We start from the raw sequence: 21,557 nt of genomic DNA, 5'->3' as shown, positions 1-21,557 counted from the left end.
TTCCAGTAAGGTAGCTGCACCTCCTGGCTGTACAGTAGGGAAAATGGGAAGGGAGAAAAAGAGAAGGTAAAGGGGGCCACAGAAATGAAGAACTTTCTCTTTGCAATACTCTGCCTTTTGGTTTTAGAAGGGGCCTCCTACTCAGGGTCTTGTGCCTGCGTATTACCAGCCAGAATTGAGTAACGTGGCAGATGCTTCTCTAACGAGGAAAGTCGGGAAGAGAGGGATTGAGTTTGCCAGTTAGCCATGCTGCCTTAACCCTATTCCAAGCATTGGGCTGAATATAGAACTGGAAGTGCCTCATGGCCTGGAATATCTGGGGAGGACTCATGGGTAGGGATTTGGAGTGAAAAGCTCAACAGGGCCAGCATTTCCAGTGCTCTTTGTTTACTAAACACTTCTTAAGTTGGTACTTGATTAATTAATTCATTTTTCATTTCACTTGTGAGGTCTTAGGGATAGCTGGTTACTATCATTAATAATTAGTATTGGTAATAGTCATGATAACAATAATAATGATGATGATACAGAATTATCAATATCCATCTGCTCATTAGACTATTTTTATTAACCTTTAGCAACTCTGTATGCTAGATGGAAACAAAGGCAATAAATATGTTACTGCCATTAAAGTGAGATGTTTGAACCTCTGACCTTTTTAATTTAAAAAAAATCAAAAACACAAAAGTATTAATAGCAATTAGTTTTGATGTGTTGTTTTAAAATTAATATCTTCTGCGCTTGGCTCATTAGAATAACAACAAAAAGCAATAAGAAAGCTATTTTGTTTCCATCCAGGATTGCAAGTTGCTTTGCTATGAAAATTTCAGAGGCCAAACTGAAACGCTAAAAAAGTTTGTACTCCAAAAATAACACTGAGTCTTTCTGGAGACCCACAGGAGCAGGCAGAGGAAATCCTGTCTGGCACATGTTCCACTCTCTGTCATTGACAACCTGCCACTCTGCCTCTGTAGTTGGGATAACTAAGTAATGGGAGGTGCAGAGGATCCCAATTCTTTCGTCCAGTAAAAGACCATTTGTTGGCCTCTGAGCAAAGGCAGTTTGCACGAAGTACATGAAGCTTCAGCTTTAGGGCCCCTCACTTGCAGTGGCCCCTTTCTGCAAAGGGTCCTACCGATGTATTCATAAGTCATGTGCTTTTGAGAATTTATAGAACAAATTTGTAGGAGGAATCTTTTCAAATTGTTTTTCTTAAAGATGATCCCCCAAATTGTCTAAACTCCAGGGTCCAGAAATCCTGGATCTGCCCTTGCCTCTGAGTTGATATTGCTTTTTTGGGGGGAGGGGGGAGGGTATCCTTTTTTAAAAGATTTTTATTAAAAAATATAGCTAACATACAATATTATATTAGTTTCAGGAGCACACCATAGTTATTCAACATTTATACACCTAAAGAAGTGATCACCATGGTAAGTCCAGCAACCATCTGACACTGTATCATGCTATCACAATATTATTGACTATATTCCCTATGCTTCACATTACATCCCTGCGACTTATTTGTTTTATACCTGGAAATTTGGACCTCTTATTCCCCTCCTTTTTATTTTAATTAAAGTTGACATTCAATATCATTATATATTAATTTCAGTTATACAGCATAATGATCAGACATCTATATAATTTGTGATCCCCCTGACTAGTCTAGTACCCACCTGGCACTATACATAGTTATTACCATATTATTGACTACATTCCTTATGCTTTACTTTACATCCTCATGACTCTTTTGTAACTACAAATTTGTACTTCTTAATCCCTTCACCTTTTTCACCCTGTCCCCCAACCCCCTCCCATCTATCACCCTAACAAATCTAGTACCCATCTGACACCATACAGTTATTACATTATTCACTATACGAGGCCTGACAATTAAGTTTGTGAACTCATCCTGGAAAAAATGCTACATACCTCATTGGTGAATATCACTACGATATTCCTGGTTCCTGGACTTACCATGGTAAGTCACCTTTCAAAGTATTCCCCTTGGGAAGCTATGCATGGATGCCAGTGCCTTGTCTACCTTTCAAAGCAAGTTTGGAACTCTTTTTTTTGGAACGGCCATCAGAGCTGTTGACGTATTACCCTTGATATCCTGAATGCCATTAAAATGTCTTCCTTTCAATATTTCCTTTATCTTTGGGTAAAGAAAGAAGTCATTGGGGGCCAGATGAGGTGAGTAGGGAGGGTGTTCCAACACAGTTAATTGTTTTTTGGCTAAAAACTTCCTCACAGACAGTGCTGTGTGAGCTGGTGCGTTGTCGTGATGCAAGAGCCTGAATTGTTGGCAAAAAGTTCTGGTTGTTTTTGTCTAACCTTTTCACACAGCCTTTTCAGCACTTCCAAATAGTAAACTTGGTTAGCTCTTTGTCCAGTTGGTACAAATTCATAATGAATAATCCCTCCGATAACACAAAAGGTTAGTAGCATCATTGCAACAAGTTCACGAACTTAATTGTCACACATTGTATTCCTTGTGCTATACCCTACATCCCCATAACCACTTTATAACAATCAATTTGTGTTTGTTAATCCCTTCCCCTTTTTTCACCCAAACCCTGAAACCCCCTCCCATCTGGCAACCATTAAATATTTTCTGTATCTATGAAATTTTTTCTGATATTTTTGTTTGTTTTGTTCTTTAGATTTCACATGTAAGTGAAATCACACTGTGTCTGTCTTTCTCTGTCTGACACTCCACTCAGCACAGTACCGTCCAGGTCCATCTATGCTGCCACAGGTGACAAGAATATATTCCTTTCCATGACCAAGCAGTATCCCGTTGTATATATGTACCACCTACTCTTGATCCAGTCTTCCATTGATGCCAGGCTGCCTCCACATCTTGGCCGTTGTAAACAATGCTGCAGTGAACATAAGGACGCACACGTCCCCTCAAAGTAGCATTTTGGGTTTCTGTGATAAATACCCAGAAGTGGTATTACTGGATCCTTCTTTGTCTCTTTGCTATAGCCTTTGTTTTAAAGTCTATTTTGTCTGGTACAAGTGTTGCTACCCCAGTTTTATTATTATTTTTTCATTTCCATTTTTATGAAATAACTTTTTCTATCTCTTTACTTTCCATCTGTGTGTGTCTTTCAATCTGAAGTGAGTCTCTAATAAGTAGCATATGTAAAGGTTTTGTTTTCTTATCCATTCAGCCAACCTATGTCTTTTGATTGGAACATTTAATCCATTTACATTGAAAGTGATTGTTAATAGATATGTAACTATTGCTGTTTTATTATTCATAATTTTAATCTTTTATTTTTTCATCTTAAAAACATCCCTCTAAGATTCCTTGTAATACTGGTTTAGTGGTGATGAGCTCCTTTAGCTTTTTCATGTTTGGGAAGCTCATACTCTGTCCTTCAATTTTAAATGATAACTTTGTTGGGCAGAGTACCCTTGGTTGTAGGTCCTTGTTTTTCACCATGTTGAATATTTTGTGCTGGTTTGCAAAGCTTCTGTTGAGAAATCAGCTGACAAACTTATGGGGGCTCCCTTATAAGTTACTAGTTGTCTTTCTCTTGCTGCTTTTAAGGTTCTCTCTTTGACTTTAACCTCTGCCATTTTAATTATAATGTGTCTTGGTGTGGGCCTGTTTGGGTTCATCTTGTTTGAGACTCTCTGTGGTCCCTGGACTTGTATGTCTATTTCTTTTACCCAGTTAGGAAAGTTTTCAGTCATTATTTCTTCAGATAGATTCTCAAACCCTTGCTTTCTCTCTTCTCCTTCTGTTACCCCTATGATGTGAATGTGTTATGTTTGATGTTGTCCCAGAGGTGCCTTAAACTATCCTCAGTTTTTTGGAGTCTTTTTTCTTTTTTCTGTTCTGATTCAGTGTTTTCTGCTACCTTGTCTTCTGCATAGCTGATTTGATCCTCTGCTTCATCTGGTCTGCTGATGATTCCTTCTAGACCATTCTTCATTCAGTTATTGTATTCTTCACTCCTGACTAGTTCTTTTTCATGGTTTCTATGTCCCTTTTTATGCTTGCTATCTCTTTGTTGAAGTTCTAAGTTCATTGAGCATCCTTATAACCATTGTTTTGAATTTTGTCTCTAGTAGGTTGCTTACCTCCATTTCATTTAGTTCTTTTTCTGGAGTTTTCTCCTGTTTTTTTATTTGAGATGTATTTCTCTGTTTCCTCATTTTGGCTGCCTCTCTGTGTTTGTTTCTATGTATTAGTTAGATCTTGCATGTCTCCCAGTCTTGGCCGGGTGGCCTTATTTCGTAGGTGCTCTGCGGGTCCCAGTGGCACAGTTCCCCTTGTCACCTAAGCTGAGTGCTCCAGTAGTGTCCCTTATGTGGGTTTTGTGTGTCCTCCTGTTATAGTTGAGCCTTTATTGCTATTGGCACATCAATGGTGGCATTGGCCCTCAGGCTGATTGGCTGTGGGGATTGGCCATGTCTACAGCTTACAGGCTGCTGCGCAGAAACCTTACCTCACTAAGTGGGATTCGCCCCAGTGGGCTCTGGGGCCTTTTGAGACCACCCTTTATGTGTGCCACTTGTGGGCCTAATAGGCAGTGCTCTGCAAAGGTCTGAAGCCAACTTCTAAGTATGTTGGTTTTGGGGCCTCTTGAGAGGGGCTCTGGTACAGGCTCAGGTCACCCACTTACTGTGACTGGCTGGGGACTACCTGGTAGGAGCTACAAAGAGATCCATGATTATTTGCTGTCTGTGCTAAATTTGGAGGCATGTGGGAGAGGCCACGTAGCAAACCAAGGATTGCTGCCACCGGGACCGGGCCTGGGGGTAACTCTGAAAATAGCCAGGACACCCCGAGGTCTGCTGCCACATGCCAGCTCCCTTAAGGTTCAGCTGCTGATAGAGCCTCATGCAGTTTGCAAGTTGGGTGAGGCAGGGTCCCAGGGAGTCATTAAAGTGAGAAGAATTGTTGTCACCAGGCTAATGTAAGTTCTGGTTTGGTGCTAGTGCTGAGCCTGAAGATACTCAGCAAAAGTCTCAGAGCACACTGAGGCCAGTGCTGCCCACCTGGGGCCTGTGAGACTCTGACTGTCTTCCAAGAAAGATTGCAATGTGGATGGGGCTGTTTGCTCATGGAGAAAGTGACCGTTGGGGGAGGTGAATCAGCACAGTAGATCAGCAGAGTTCACTAGGCCAATCAGATTCAGATTTAGCCATAGTGGGGGCATGGTCAATTCAGGAAAGATGGTGCTTGCCTGCCAGCTTCACTGGAGGAGGACCTCATTCAAGGAAAATGCTGACTGTCCTCCAGTCTTTCCCCGGAAGCCACACACCCTCTTTCCCCCAGAAGTCTTACCCCCTCTTATGTCTCTGATGCCTCCTGAGTCACTGTCCCTCTGCTGAAACCCAATGTGAGTGCCTGTGAGTGAGTGAGTCTGTGTGCGGGCCCTTTAAGAGGACATCTGGGTTTCCCAAGCCTTCCGTCCCACCTGGGTAGTCGGAATCCTCACTGTTTTCACAGCCAGATGTTGTGGGGGCTCCTCTTCCTGGCACCAATACTCCAGGATGTGGAGCTTGGTGTAGGGGGTTGGGGTCCGTCGTTCCTCTGGGGGAAACCTCCATAGCGGAGCTATCCCTCCTGGTTCTCAACCATCACAGAGAGGTTTGGGGCCCATTCCGTGTCTCTGCCCCTTGTACCAGTCTCAAAGTGTCTTATTCTTTATATTTTTAGTCACAGGACTTCTGTTCAGCTAGACTTCAGATGGTTCTCCAGGTTGACTGTTCTATAATTTCATTTTAATTTTAATGTGTTCACAGAAGGAAGCAGGCATAGTGATTTATTTACTCTGCCATCTTGGATCTCCCTGGGTTGATATTGTTGACAAACGTTTCTGGAGATTCGACAAACATTTGCCTTTCTTCCTCATTACACCTTTGGCTCCCCAATGCACAGCGTTCCTCTCCTTCATGAGCCTGAGGCTCACTGGCCAGGCAAGATAGGCAGTCAACCTCCATGGTTGAATTGGGGTGCTTTCCAGCTACAGAAACATGCATGGATGGCTGCTCTATGAAGAGTGTTGACAGAGGAGAGCCAGGTGGAGGAAATCTTCACCACTAAATTATCAGAAACCAGGCCAAATACATATCTGTAATGTGAGTGAACTTTCCTTGGGAAAATTCTAAAAACCCAGGCTAGGGGGTGGGTAATCCTGTCCATGTGTTCCTTAATCCTGTTGGCTTTGTAAGACTGGGTACATTATGTTGACAGTTTCTGCTTGTATGTTTCATCTCCTGTGCTAGCCCATGAGCTCCTTGAGTGCATTTATCTTTTATCTTCTCTATGCCCAGGGCTCAGCAGAGTGGCATGTAAACAGTAGGCCCTGAAACTATTTGCTAAGTCAGTCTCCACTCCCCACCCTTCTCTTACCCTCTTCTCCTCAAACATGCAGTGGTTTATAGAAAAGGATGCTGACACTCTCCAGCATTTTTCTGGTGAGGCTGCTATAATGGGGACCTTCTTGTACACAGTCCTTCATAGAGAGTGGGGAGGCCATAGCCTCTTAATTAGCTGCTGCAACTAATTACTGCTAGAGTGTGATTTTTAGGGAAATCAGGCAGAGTCCTGGTTTCAACTATTCCATCCTCACAGATTATCTCCCCATCAGAGCTTTAGGGAGGAGAATTTTCCAGATTTGAGTTCTGCTATTAAAATATAAATATCCTCCCTCAGTTATTAATTAATGGAATGAGCCTCTGGACACCAAAGAGATTAGAGACAAAGAAGAGGGGAGGCAGCAGCAAAGACAAATGCCATGTGCGCACACTGGGATCTACCGATCTAGCAGCTTTGGGGGGGCCTAGGCTCATATCCTGAAAATCTCCAACCCTGGCAGGAGCAGCTTTCAATCTTGCCTGCCTGAGATCAGACCTGGAGTTGGGAAAAGCCAGTGGCGGTCAACACATGGACCCCTGTATACCATACTTGCTTTTCTGGTGGACCCAGTTGGAGATGACAACTCAATAACCATTTGACATCTACAGAACCAAGGGGCTCTTTAAGAAAGCCCAAATCAGGAGCCAGAGGGTGAAGTGGGTGGGCTCTCACTTGGCCAATAAGAGTCTCTGGCAAAACATCAGTAATTTAGCAAGTATTTGTTCACCACCTATTATGTGCAAGGCATATGCTAGGTCCTAGTGAATCAGACTGTGATATCACTTTCTCTGGGTCCTACAACTTCTAGATCACAAGATGCCTTGGAGTCAGCCTGATATAGGCCGGAGTCAGATAAGCCAGCATTGGGAAGCTGGGCTGGAGGATAGAAGGGGCTAAAATTTGAGTGTGGCTATTCACCTCCTAAATAATTCACACTTAACTACCTGGCAGCCACGCTCTGGCTGTTACTGGCTTAAGGTCAGATTAACCAGGTTTCTGAAGTTTATTTGATCACAACTGTTTACTCTATGCCTTCACAGTTCTTATTTTCTGCTCACACAGCATTATTGTCTTTCAACTATCACAACACAGAGAAAAAAGAAAAAACTGATTCCCAGGCAACTCTTAAAAAATAACCTGTAACTATATTCATTAGTTATATTGGGAACGCCAGGACATTGTGCATTTGTTTGTCATTCTGTTTGGGGTGCTACCTACATAGCTTGTTTTTATTTCTGTAAAATTGGAATGAACCCTATTCCATAGCATTTTCATGAGGATTAGGTGAGAGAATTGACGGTAAGCACAAAGTTCAGCATATTGTAAACCCTTCATAGAATGTAGTTAATAATATAATCAATAATTTTATTTGATCTGATTACCAATAAAATTTGCAATATGCCCAATGGAGAGCATAGTGAAGAAAAAGGATGCTAGATTTTCTTATTGGGGCCAGATATGACTGGCTTGCCCATTTCAGGGGTTTCCAGAGGTACAAAAATGAGCCAGATACTGAATGACACACTTGCAGGCCATTGTTTTATTTAAGGTGTGTTTAATTTGAATGGACCAAAAAAGCCTTTCTTTTTCATGTTCCCAGAAAACTGAAATGTACAGCGGATCTTGATTGTACAGACAAAGCTCACCTCTTATCCATGCCCAACACTTCTGACTCCACCCCAGAAAGGAATGTCTTCTGAATCCCTTTTCTTTTAGAGAATAAGTTGGAGAGAGCTATTGTCCCCTGCCAGCCCTGCCTGGAGAGCAGTGAACTCCAGAGTCCCCTGGCAGATGGGGTGCCAAGGAGGGCTTCCATGGGTCTTGGCTGAATTCAAAGAATGTCAGGCTCAGACAGGAGCAAAACAGGGCCCCTCCACAGACAGGTGTCTGCTTTCCCCGGGGGCAGGGCCAGCACACTGTGACCTGGCTGTCACTGGCTGACACCACCCAAGCCCCGAAGCCCTGACCCTGGAAAAGAGGGCAAGCATGAAAGGCAGGGCCAACAAGGCCTCTGGCCACCATAAGAGCGTGTCCCATCTTGCAGGCTTTGACCCAAGTGTGAAAGATTTGGCTTTGAACCTGTCTGCCTTTGGCTGTTATGATGATTCTGGCATCCCTTTGCCTTCATGTCAAGTACATGGTTATGGACGTGGAGGCTGAGAATATTTTTAGTTAAAACCTAACCCTGTGCCTTCATTAGAAACAAAGATGAAAAGAAAAAAAAAGGGCATTGAAACCCTCTTTTCTTTGGAATTTCAATAGTGGCAGCCCATCTCTTAGGGGAGGGGCCTTAGCTGGTCCAGACAACTTGTGAGCATGGTATATCGGGATTACCAAGTGGACCTCAATGTTGCCATGATGTTGCCCCATTTCTTCCTTTCTTCAATTATTTTTCCTTTCAGCCTGTATCTGTTAACTGCCAACTGTATGCCAGGCAGTGTGCTGGGCACCAGGGGAGGACAGGCACTGTGGTTGCCTTCCGAGAGCTCACAGTCTGGGCTTCGTGGTCTCCATGACATTTGGCATCTTGTGTGTCCTGATTCCCCAGTGACAGGCCCCACACCTGTATTTTAAAAGATGAATTCTAAAGCAGACCACAAAAACAGTGACTGATTTCCCATGTGGCTGGTAAACTTGTTATAAGCAAAGTTCCAAAAGAGCATTTATGGCTAGAATGAACACATAGTCTTCTGCGATGATTACACAGAAGGACACCATTTATTTGGAGACAAGAGTTCTAATGTGTTGGTGAATAAACAAAATGAAAGTCGAGGCTCATTATCTTACTAGTCAGACCTTGTACAGGTCGAACCCCATGACCTATGTGCCCTGAGAGACATTTCAGTTGAATCAGAAACTTCTTTTGTTAGACAATGTTTCAGTCTGTAACACTGATCATTAACTCGGGCTAAGAAATCTTTGTAATCATATTTTAATATCAGGATTGGGTTTACACAATTTATTTAATCCGTGTCTATAATGTATTCTTCTTTCTTTGATAAGTGATAGATTGAGAACAGAAATAATCTACCATATCTCTTCTTATCTTTGGCATTAAGCGTGCAGTGTCTAGCAACAAGGTGAAAACCACCGTTTATTGAATGAATGAAGCATACCTGAAGGAGAGACTGTGCCTATTTAACTCATTTTTTTACAGATGCTTTAAAAGTAACAAATTTTTACAGTTTGGTAATCAAGTTGAATTAATAATTCAAGTGAACTTGAGAAAAATTTAGGAGAGATAAACAAAGAGAAGAAAATAGAACCACATATAAAGTCATCCTTCCCTGTTGTTTTCTAGGTTTCTTTGCGATGTCTGCACACGTGCGTGAGTTTGTGCCTGGGCCTGTGTGTACACTTTTCTGGGGTCTCAGGTTGAGTTCAAGAGGGATTGACTGAGGCAAGTTTGCCAGGTGCCTGTTTGCATGAGGAACAAAATTGGTGCAGGCTGAAGAGTCATCCTGAAAGAGGACAGGCCCAGGCGCGCTTCTGCCCCACAGTAGCAGTGGTGAGTCAGGGGCTGCTGGACCTGGGTCCATATCCCCTGCTTTGTCTCGCACTCTGTTCCTTACTTTTCTGAGATGGCTTCAACCTCCCAGGAGCAGGGTAGAACCAGCATCTGAGACTTAGTGATGAGCCAGGTGAAAGACACTTTAGGGACTCCAGAACTATTTGGAGGTAGCTTCAGAGGGCTGGGAGTTCCACATTAGCAAAAGGGGCACCAGATAGGCAATTTTAGTACTAACTATTGTTAAAGCAACTCCATTGCTCCTCAGAGGCTGAGGTGGTTTAGGGAAACAAGGGCATTTTTTGTGCATGTAGGTGTGTGAGCATGTGAGTGTGTGTGTGTGTGTGTGTGTGTGTGTGTGTGTGTGTGTGTTTGCTTTTGACAAAGTGGGCTCATACTGCATTTATTGCTCTGTAATAAATTATTTCTATTTGCATAAATTATTACTTTGTAATAAATACAAAGTACAACGTCCTGTGAATGTTCCATGTCATTCTTTCTTCTGTGTTGTGCGCAGTCCAGTGTTACTGAAGAGAAGATGGCCGCCTTTGCTGAGGAGGAATTTAAGAAAATCTCTGTCTGGGTTTGGGCTGCACTGGGCAGGCACCCCTCATTAGGCAGGGCGGGTCTTGATGCTGAGCTCCCTGTCTCTCTGGGCTCTACACTTCCCAGGGTCCTTCGTCACGACTCTGCTCCCAGCAGAAAAATCACTTTACTCCTTCTCTTCTCATTTCTTTATGCTTTTTAAATTCTTCTTTCTAAATTGCAGACCTCAACTAACCTTTCTATTCTGCAGGGAAATCTTACAGGACCTCATTGCCTTTTGTCTCTTTATTACCCGGTAATGAAGCTACTAACTCAACTAAACGTTTGTAACAAAACCCTTCTTTCTTCTCCCCTAAACCCTCTCTGCCAACTGCCCCGCCTCCCTCCATCTTTCTCCTCTCTGTACTGTGGGTCCCCCGGTTTTGGTGCCTGTAGCCTGAGTTGGTATATCCTTTTGTTTTCCAACAGGGTATGTCAGGGCTATGTGGGGAACAGGCCCCAGGCTGGGGAGGCTGCAAGAGATCAGGGCCCCTAAGCAGCGCACAGGGAATGGTGCCTTTGTGTCCTATGAATTAAGATTCGCCAATGAGTGAATGAGAGGTCATGTTCAGAAACATATATGAAATGCAGTAGGCTCCGGTACAGGGGAGAGTGGAGATTATGGGAGGAAAGTGTGGGCTGTCCGCTATGCTGGTAAACCTCCTTCTCTACAGGAAAAGATTCCTCATCTCCTCTGGGCCCTGGAGACCCTGAACACCCGGGCACAGAGAGCTGACGAACAGCCAGCAGGAAGATATGGCTGCATCTACAAAAGAGGCCTCACCAACTAAATGCCTTCAATGTTAAGACACGAACTGGAGTTTTCAGAAAAATCTGGTCCCTGCTACTGCCACCTTTCACTTGGAAGAGTACAAAACACTCAGGTCAACCCCTAAGCCAATAATGGATGTCTCACTTTCAACCCTAACTTTGCTCATTTAATGTCCCCTAAGGCCCCCAAATGGCAACCTTGGGTGAGGTATTTCACCTTATTAGGTCTCAGCTTCCTTGATGGGACTTGCAATACATAGGCTTTATCCTTTCCTCGGGGTAAACTTCTTTTCTCCCCTCAGCTCCCCTTCCCCAAACCCCTCATCATGGTCTAAGCCTCGTTCGTTCTTCATGCAGTTGTCTCGGATGCCATCAGCTGACCAACTGAAATGCATCCCTGGAACCTCGGTCAAAGGGAGAGAAGCCAAAATCTTGGAGGTCTGCCACCCCCACAAAGAATGAAAATAGTGTGTTGTTTGGAAAGAAAGAGAAGAGGAGGAGGAGAGTAATTAAAGCTAATTATGGAAATAACAAGTTAGAAAGATACACTAAGAGGAGAAAAATCCAGGCCTCATTCCTTGGGGGGTGAGGAAGGCATTCTGTTTGAAAGTCCAGCTTCCCTAGAGAGGTTGGGGGTGACCAGTAAGGGTCAGGGTGCAGCCAAGAGTTTGTCATTTTAAGCCACAGTGGTATCACCAATTGTGGAGAGAACTGGAGACCGGGGTAGAATAATATTTATAAAGCAAGCTGGGCAAACCCCATGAGGGTAGCCTCATTGCTCCTAAACCAAGGCCACATCTAGAATTCCCTTTTTCCCAAATACAAGGGAAGAGAGCTAATTTTTATTTGTCACCAGTGAGTTAAAAACACGTTAAACATGACGTGCTAGAGTAGAGTGATTACTGGTCATCGGTTCATTGAGGTCTCACTGCTGAATTGATCCAAACAACAGCTTAGGAATGGGAGGATCTTGGCAAATTACCTACTCTTAATTGTGGAAATTTTTCTTAAAAGAAGATATGGATAGCCATGGAAACACAGATGAAGCAGCTGCGATGGTCCTCAGCACACATTTCCCCAACAGTAGGTCCCAGGGCTTCTCTGAGAAAACCATAGGCCTCAGTAAAGCCCAGTTCAAAAACCACTTGTGTACTCCAAGCCACTTATTTATTCAAAATGTATTTATTGAGCACCGACAATATGCCGTGTTTGGGGCTTCATTGGAAAATTAAATATGAGAAGTCAGTCATCCTTATTGATTTCTCCTTTAACTGTGCTTCCATGTTTGAAGGTTGCTCAGGATGATGGTGGCTCTCCATTAACGGAGGGGGGAGCAGGTGGTTTGCACTATCCATGTTCATTTGCTCAATCTGGCTGACTTTTCCCCCTGATGCCTTCAGAGCTATGACGAGCTTGAACCCTCCCTCCTGACCATTCTCATGGAAGTCTCCTTGGTCTCTACTTCCATCTCATTTCTAATGGTGGGATAATCTGGGTATTTTCTCATCTGTTCATAACTGGGTCACCTTGTTGGAAACTGAATTGCCAGTTAATAGTCAAAGTGAGAGAGATCCTGAGGTGTGATGACAGAGCTGCAAAAAAGTAAGTCCATCTTTCTGCACCACTACTAAGCTGCTTCTGATAACCCAGGAATCTGATTACTTTTAAAACTGATTTCCAAGGTGAGTCAAACTATCACCTTTACCCTCATGACAAGCCAGACTGAAGGTTATTTCTGAGGGGAAAAACAGTGTTCTCCCGCTCTAACCTGGCATGTGTTCTGGTCTCACAAGGTGAGGCCCACTGAGCCTCCAGGCAGGAGACCTGAATGAAACGGAGTTGGGTGTTTTCAGCCCCCTGCAATGGGATGTGGCAGCTGTTTCCAGAAGACTCACGGAACGTGCTGTGGGCACGTGGCCTGCAAGGAGGCAGAAGACCCCAATAGGGGTAATTTAGGAATCAAGGGTACAAGGATGGTCTGGCTCCTTCCTGGCCTCCATCTATGAATCTTCCTTTCTATTCTCACTCCCTAAGTCAGGGCTTCCATGATCAACTCTTATGAGGACTATTGCCACAACCTCCTGCCTGATTTTCCTGTCTCACCTGCCTCCTGTCCTTTCTTCCATTGCTGCCAAAGTTATCCTGCATCAACAAAATCTCCACAAATACACAAATTAATAGTTTATGTGGGGGAGAGAGGGAAGGGGGGGGGAGAGAGAGAGAGAGAGAGAGAGAGAGAGAGAGAGAGAGAGAGAATCCCGTTATGCTGCCATGTTGCCTATGCCACAATATTAAAATTTCTTAGCATGTTGGGCAGTGTCTTTCAAAATCTGACTCACCTCCTAAGCTCCTGAACTCCAACCACATGGGATCTCCTGCTGCCTATTGAACACCCCACTCTCGGTCTCTCTTCTGTTGTCACTTGTGCTCTTCCCTTTGTTCACGAGGCCCTTCCAGCTTTCTTAGTGAACCCCACCTCTTCCTTCTAGATTTCTCCATGTAGAGTTAGTCATTCCTTTATCTGTGTTTCCTCATGTGCTTTTCACATACTACTTCATAGCAAACATTATGGAGTGCCTGCCATAAGTCACTGCCAGTGTTCTATGATGTTGTATCCACAGTGCCTAGAATATTACCAATATTCACCAAAAAATAAAAAATAAAATCATTGAATAAATGAATGGTCATCTCTGTAGGAAGCCAAAAGAGATACCGTCAGAGATTTCAATGTTAAAAAAAAGAAGTATAAAATCATGTTTTAACTTTACAGAACTTTGCTTCTGCAGCAGAATTTAGAAATTACTGGTTTGTCATGGACAAAATACAGAAGGAGCCCATGAAACATGAGCATGGTTATACCAGCCCATTGGGTCCAGATCTATGTGAGTATATGTATGTGTCTATGTGTCCATATATGCATGTGTGTGTGTGCATGTGTGTATGGACGGGGCTGTGTGTGCTCATGCACCTTTTGTTGTCTGAGAATTCCTTTTTTTTGGAGATGCTTTTGTCACTTGGTTCCTTGCAGGGCACTTTCCCTGTTTCTGGTAGTGGAAACTTCCATTTTCCTCTTTGCTTGGACTTATTTTATCCCATGTGGAATGTTTCTCTAAACCTTTATAAACTGAATCATTGGCAGTGAATAACTCGTGGTTATTAGAGAGAATTCTGAATTCTAACAGCAAATATTTGTTTTAAAAATATGAAATCTTGTACATGCTACAGCTTTTTCCAACACGTTCCTCTTATACACAACCATGTACTTAATAGGAAAAAATAAAAAGCTACATTTTTGTTCACAGAAAACAATGAACAAAATGAAGATTCAGCTAGCTGTTTTTCTCCCCCCAGATTATTTTTCATCTTTTCGTCAGAAAAGAGATATGTGGAGGAGTGGATGCTGAGGACTGAATTATGAGCCAAAAATGTTCCTATGTGACTGTAGCTCTATAAAAAGGAAGGGCTAAGATTACCTATTTCTTTTGAGTGTTGCATGAAACTGACAACCTGGATCTCCACTTACGGCTTGTGCGTAGAAACACAGCCCATAGGTTTAAATAAAAACCCAAAGGAATGGTAAAGTGACAGAGACACAGTATCCAGGGAATAGAGGAGAGAAAAGACCAAATAAGCTCCAGGCAGCAGGCCAAGTTTCTGCAGCTAACTACTTTATAGCTCACCCCTCAGTCTTTGTTAGACTCATGATGTTGTTAAAATGATCAGGGATATTCTCACTGAGTTGCCCTTTTCTATGCAGAGGCATTTCAGAGCTGTGCTGGGAGGTCAGGGGCTGTAGTGATGGTTATAGCAGTGTTAATCAACCTACGATCAGGCCAGGAGAAATCATCAGATGACTGGCAACTTTGTCTCCTCACTCCCTGCCCCACCATACTCTCAACCCCAGGACTTAAGGGGCCAGCGGAGCCCTGACTCAATGAACAATGCTTAGGTGGATGCATGTCAAAGATAGCTGAAACAGATCATGGATTTTGTATACTTTTTTTGATTCTAGAAAGGGGAAACTTACCTTGCCTGTGAAACAAGCAAGGATTAAACATACAAGATTAAAAGGGTCCTTCCTGTGTGTGTTTCATCTATGAAACATGTGCTTGTATTCATTTCATTTCACGATGGGATGGACCCAATTGAGATGGCTACTGTTGGATCCGGCCTGGTGAGAAAATTTGGCTTCAACAGTTTTTCAGCTTTGGAATCTAAAGGCAGGAGAATGAGCCCTAATGTCATAGAGGCCCATCAAATCTTTACTCCTCAAAGCTATTTCCAATTACTCAGTGAAAGAGTAGAGCAGGAGCAAATGGAAATATTTTGTTAGCAAAGGGACATTGATGACATCTTAAACTCTGTTTGCAGATTCGTAATATTTTCCTGAAAATCCTTGTGCTCAGAGTAAAATTATAGTTTCCTTTGTTGTGACCTGTTTTGATAAGATTGTAGAAGGTCATGGCTGGAAGAAACCTTGGACAGCAAGCAAATCCCTCATTTACAAATGCGGAAACCAAGGCCTGGAGAGGTCACGCTCCAGTTCACTGAGCTAACTATTAGGCCTTGAGAGAAAGAGTCATTGCCTATTTTTAAAGGGCGTCCTGGTGGCTCCACTTTGTGAGTTCATATTATAAGTGCTTATGTGCGGTGATACAAGAACTTTTTAGTAGAAAAGGGATTCTTTGAAATATGAAGCCAATTCTCTCCCTGCCAAGATACTTAAAAAACAACAGCGATGAGCTAGGACATCTGTCTATCATTGGGAATTTGGGAGGCAAATATTTTCACAGAACCTAAGTGTTCAAACAAACAGGAGTAGCAAATATGGTCTCAACTCCAGCTGAGCCATTAAAACTTGGACAGGGAAGCAAGGGAAAATGAAAATGGGAGGTAGATGGGAAATACAGGGTCCAGAATTTGTAGATGGATTACATTAAAAATGAAATTCATACAGATTCAGGTGTTTTTCAAAAAGATGTGATTGCTTTAGAAGCTTTTGCACCATCACCAGTGGCTTCTAGGATAGTGTATAAACTTGTAAGTTTCTTTTTTGGAATGTAAATTTGTGGTGAGGAATTGGCAGAGCTGGCTGTATGCTGAGAGAACCTGGCAACCGGAGCCAAGCAGAGCCCTGCTCCTCCTGCAGCACTGGGCTGGGCTCAGACTTGTCAGGGAGCATAAGTTACATCTAAAGGTTCTCAAATCCATTCAAACCAACACTTCATTAGGCAAGGTGGATCCTGGGCAAGGGGAGGTTACAGATGGGAAAATGCAGTAGGAGAGCAAGAATGGCAAGGGTCAGGCTGTTAGAAGTCAGATAAGATATTTGGGTGAGGCAAGAGCTGTATCAAGGGGTCTGGGCCTAGATGTGCTAGGTGTGTGTTTGTAGGGTTGAGTGTGAAAGGGCCACGTGGGGGCAGCTAAATGGGTCCCTTGGCTTTGAGTCTTTAATGATTTTCAGGTAAGAGGTGGGGTGAGGGGAGAGTCTTCCATCCCAAAGTGATCCCTTGGTGCTCATACACTTTCCAAGAACATGTGTCATGAGCTCAAGGTCAGGAGGGCTTGCGGCAGGACTAAGAAATGGAAGCCCTTGGGAAAACCAATGTCATCCAACTTGGGTTTTGGCACTACAGGTATTAAAATAGACCCATACTCTTTCTTTTTTAGAGGAAAGCTCTTTCTAGAAAGAGGGGCAGAATTCTTCACTATCCCTTTTGAAATACTCCTGCCTGGATATGGGAGGATCTTCTCAGCTCTTCTAAAAACTTCAAGCCAGTGGCAAACTTAGTCTTCCGGCTTATGAGGGAGATGTGATAGCCTATATGATTGACTTGAGGCTCTTCCTTAAAAATCAGCCTCCTCAGACTGGGGTAATTGTTACTGGAATTTCAATATTAGAGATTCATTCTTTCGCATCACCTCTAGCCCTAACCGTGCAGCTTGCTTTTAAAATGTGAAATACTCCTGAAGACAAACACCACATGAAGTTACAGTGACTTCAGCAGCTCAGGGACTCAGGGCCCTCTGACAGCTCTAGGTCAGTATGGGCAAGGAAGGAAAACTGAGAAGGTAGCAGCAGCAAGGGGCAATGTTTCAAGAGGGGAGAAGACACCCAAGGTGGGATTTACTTACTTCCCATCATTGCAGAGGGCAGTCCTGGGAAACAGGGTTGCTTGCCTCATTCTGATAAAACACAGAAGAGTGTGGGCAGACTCAGTGCCAGATAACATTGTACGTGTCCAGGAAAAGCCTGTCCTCACTATGGGTTGTAATTTCATTAACAGACTCTCCATGCATTTAACAGTAATCCATGATTCCAATGTGCTTCCATAATCTATATTTTGCTTCCTCCTCAGAGTATTGTGATAGGGTAGGATGAAGTACTGTGACAGCAGGTTTTATAAAAGATGAAACTTGGGAGCTCAGGGAAGTTAACTGGGTTTCCTAATGTCATAATGTCAGAGGTGGTCTATTGGCCACCTCAGTGGATTCCTGGGAGACTGATGGATAAAACTGGTAGTGGTGGTGGTAGTGGTGATAATTATGGGGTCTGTAAACTCTCTGAAATGCTTTTTAAAGATTATGTTTTGCATGTGCATACATGCATTTTTATTGAAGAGATTTTTACAACATTCTCAAAGTGCTCCTTGAACCACAGAAGTATAAGACCTTCAGGCTTTCCAGTGTGTAACTAGAGTGGTCCGGAAAAAACTTCGCCAAGCATAACCCTTTTGGTAAGATATTGGGTCCCGCAGGTGAAGTGCAGAGTGCAACTTGGGGAGTCGCAGTCTCTCCACTCCCAAAATTTCTTAAAGGACCCTTCCTGCAGCAGCAGGCTATGTCACCAGGTGGACACCCACCTTCCATCTTCATTACTTATTCAGAGGGCTCTCCATATGCTCACAGGCCTGCCTTGTACAATACCAGCATTTTGTCACATGTAAGCCTTGTCAGAAAACCAGATGTAGGGCAGAACTAGAAAACAGGGAGAAAGTCAACCTCAGGTTTCAGATCTCCCAGACCTGGCTGCCGACCTCGGATCTGCAGAAAGAGGAAGGAGGGAAAATCCAAAACGCTCTGAGGGCCCCAAACCACAAGCAGATCACTGGGGAGGTGGGGGCTGGAGGGTGGTGGGTGGAACTCCTCAAACAGGCCCACTAGCCCCAAGATTACTTCCTAAAGGCTTTCGAGCAATTGTAGGACGGCAGGCGCTGCCACCACGTTTACTAGGGGCGGAAGTTGGGAGGAAAGCGCTCCCGTACAGCACCTGCCATCCTCCTAGGAAAATTGATGGTAATGGTTAGGTCAGTTGACGGTGCCCTCAGTTCATATGATGACCTTAGTTGTTTCACTGACCCGGAATCGGCTCCAGGGAGGCTTCCTGCGTCAGGCAGCAGAGCGTTGGGAAATGATTTCAAATGGGGGCGGTGGAGGGATGAATTGCTGCCTCTCAACCATGGGATTTCGTAGTGGGCCTTGGCACGTAAGGATCAGGTGCAGAGGGCGAGTTGGGGCACACCGTCCCTCGCCCTTCCCCTCTTCCGGCAGAAGCCGACCCCGATGGAGGGAGGGTTGCAGAGCTGGGTGGCTCGGTCAACGGAAATGCCCCTCCTGGGGTGAAGTGGCAGGGCTCACATGGCGTCTGAGGGTGCAGAGCGCTCCTTACTGGGCACGTTTGTCTCCCTGGTGAACTCGTTCGTTGTGGAGAATGAGAGAATTGGGGAGGGTCAGGTGTTCCTCTGTTCTCTTAGCTGCTTTTTGGGTGACGTTTCTACTTGAGGGGATTTCCATCTCAATGTAGTTTTGGACCCAGACTTGAAGAAGGACTCGTTAAGCCGGAATGGATTGACGGCATCACAACCTTTTATTGACCACGGATTCTTACGGTGCCCCAGAATCCACTCCCAGACAACGTGCAGCCTCAAGACTTCAAGACTAGTTTATAGGCTCCACCCCTCTGCAGACAAGGTTAGAATCAATCAGGAAGCAGACGTCATTTGTCCCGACTCCACCTCGAAGGAAAATTGTCCCGTGTTCACAGTTGCCAGAAGATGTTGAGCCTCAAAAGTTTGCATTCCTTCTGCATAAACAGTGAACTTTTATATAGTTTAACTCCCGTGTATAAGTTCTCCTATACTAACATCAAAGCGTATTCTAAACTTCTGAGTGCATTTATGGCTGTTGGAAAGCAAGAAGGGAGAAGATCTCAACATCAAAGTGGTTTTCTCTACTCTCCAAGGAATGGAAGGAACACAAAGAGACGTTGAAGCACTTCTTGTCCAGATTCTGTCAAAACCTCAGTTGCCATCTGAGAACAGAGAAGGTAAAGTCTTGTGGACTGGTTGGTTCTGCTGTATATTTGGAGACGTCTTCTGGATACTGTTTCAGATGAGTTCACCTGTCTACCCTTATTCCTTGCAAATGGAGCAGAGACTAATACAGCCATAATTGGAACCTGTTTTCAGAAAACTTTTGACTGTTATTTCAGTCCCTTAGCAATCAATACATGTAATCTTTCCTGCATGGCTGCTGTGTGGACTACACGTAAAATGGACCATTATACGGCTATTACTGAATTTCTGTGGTCTGTACCCTCTGTCCCTCAAAGTCTGGACATTTTTATGCCATACATCCAGAGGATGCAAACGCTTTGTGGGACACTGTCCACAAAACACCTGGGAAAGTTATCCAGGAGGAAATTGACTTATTCATGGACCGCCTTCATTCACATTTCTGTAGGCATTTCAAAATTCATTAATCAGCCACAAGATTGGTTCGTGTTTCAATATCTGTAGCTCCAGCACATACTGATGGACAAATAAAGATCCCGTCTCATAAATACCTTATTGGAGTATTGGCATATTTGACAGAACTAGTAATATCAAATTGAGTGAGGCCTTGTGGGGACTATAAAGTATGGATTATATACCTTTTTCTCATTGATTATTTGCCTAATTGCTATGCTGAGAGGGACTGCAGAAGAAATGGGCATCCATCTCTGCATCTGTTTTCCTCACAGTGCCTTTGGAGTTCCCGTATGGAAGCCAAGAAGGATCTAGAAGAACAAAGCAGGTGATAGTGGATGAAGCACAGCCAGGTGCTGGGTAAGAGTCATGATCATCTGGGATGCTGGTGTCTAGAAAATGCTGAGTTGTTAATTTGGTGGCCATCTTTCTAAAAAAAATATGTAATGTTTATTATGACAAACTTTTAAGATTCAAATGAGATATAGCTAATATCTGACTTGAGTCTTTAAAAACCTTTAATCCCTTTAAAACACTTTAGACTTGCATTCACAGAGAATTTTTGTCTTCTAAAAACATTTTCCTAGCATCATTTTACTGTAGAGAACTAGCAATCAAAAAAAACTCCTCCAAAGGAAACTAACGATTAATATATATTTTTAAGCCTCTAATATACTTCTGTTTTTAGTATCGTTCAATTCTTATCTCAGTGTTGAATTAAATATTCACTTGTAAAATAAAAAACAGTTTAAAAGTAATTTAAATGATCAGTATGGAGGTGGGGCAATTCTTTACTTTGTGAAATGATGCAAAATGTATTTTCAAAAAGGTTCAATGATAAAATGTTAATGTATAGATTTGTTACGATGCCTGCAAATTAACCAGAAACAGTTGAATAAAAAGTATGTGATATTCTGTATGTGTTGCTTTAGCTTAGATCAACCCCAGGAGCTAATCAAGAATGCCTAGTAAAGATACGGCCAGCCGGAGCATATCAGAAAGGCCAGACACATTGTTTACAAGGCCTCCTTGTTCAACTACCAATGCTTTGCTAATTCTTACACTAGGTATCAACAATGGGGTTTCACTGATGAAAGGAGTATCTTGTTAATTAATTCTCATGGAGAGATTAAAGGGACTTAAAATATGTAAATTAGAGTTCAGAGGTGCTCCTTCTCTAAAAGAACAGGGCCTAAGAATCCACTCAGCCACAGGCCTGTCTTTTGGGGGATATTTTCTTAACTTGAGCCCCAGTTGGTCCTACGTCCAGTCATTGGTTTAAAAAATTAGAGTGTCCATTACAGTGTTTTGAATCTTGCCCAGGAACATTGCTGCATCTGCTAAGCAAACCTTTAATAGGACATGTTTGGAGCACCTAAAGGGACAGAGAGCTGGGACTTCATCACATTTAGAGAACTGGTTGATTAACTGTTCTGAGCCTGCTTTGTTAATAAACTGTTTATCAAATAGATGTTGGTGTGTGTATGAGAATTTGGCCTGAGACTTATTTTCGTTATGACTTGCTAATAAGGCTGTAGAGGAAAGCTAATTATTGCCC

At 43.3% G+C, this 21,557-nt stretch overlaps 1 long non-coding RNA gene and 1 pseudogene across 1 annotated transcript in view; both read left to right on the top strand.

The window, feature by feature from the left end:
* LOC141572403 (uncharacterized) overlaps positions 1 to 20,413 on the top strand; it is a 41,570-nt gene extending 21,157 nt beyond the window's left edge. Inside the window, exons 2-3 of the long non-coding RNA XR_012497766.1 lie at positions 14,023 to 14,134; positions 20,275 to 20,413. This is a non-coding gene — a long non-coding RNA (uncharacterized LOC141572403). The remainder of the gene's footprint in view (positions 1 to 14,022; positions 14,135 to 20,274) is intronic.
* Positions 16,417 to 20,279, top strand: LOC109453341 (centromere protein L pseudogene; annotated as a pseudogene).
* Positions 20,414 to 21,557: the final 1,144 nt, after the last annotated feature.

Source organism: Rhinolophus sinicus, chromosome 14 (genome assembly GCF_057876585.1).
Source record: "Rhinolophus sinicus isolate RSI-liver-muscle chromosome 14, RSI-T2T, whole genome shotgun sequence".
Lineage (NCBI taxonomy): Eukaryota > Metazoa > Chordata > Mammalia > Chiroptera > Rhinolophidae > Rhinolophus > Rhinolophus sinicus.
Note: the sequence above shows the minus strand (reverse complement) of the source record. Positions and strands in the feature narration are given on the sequence as shown.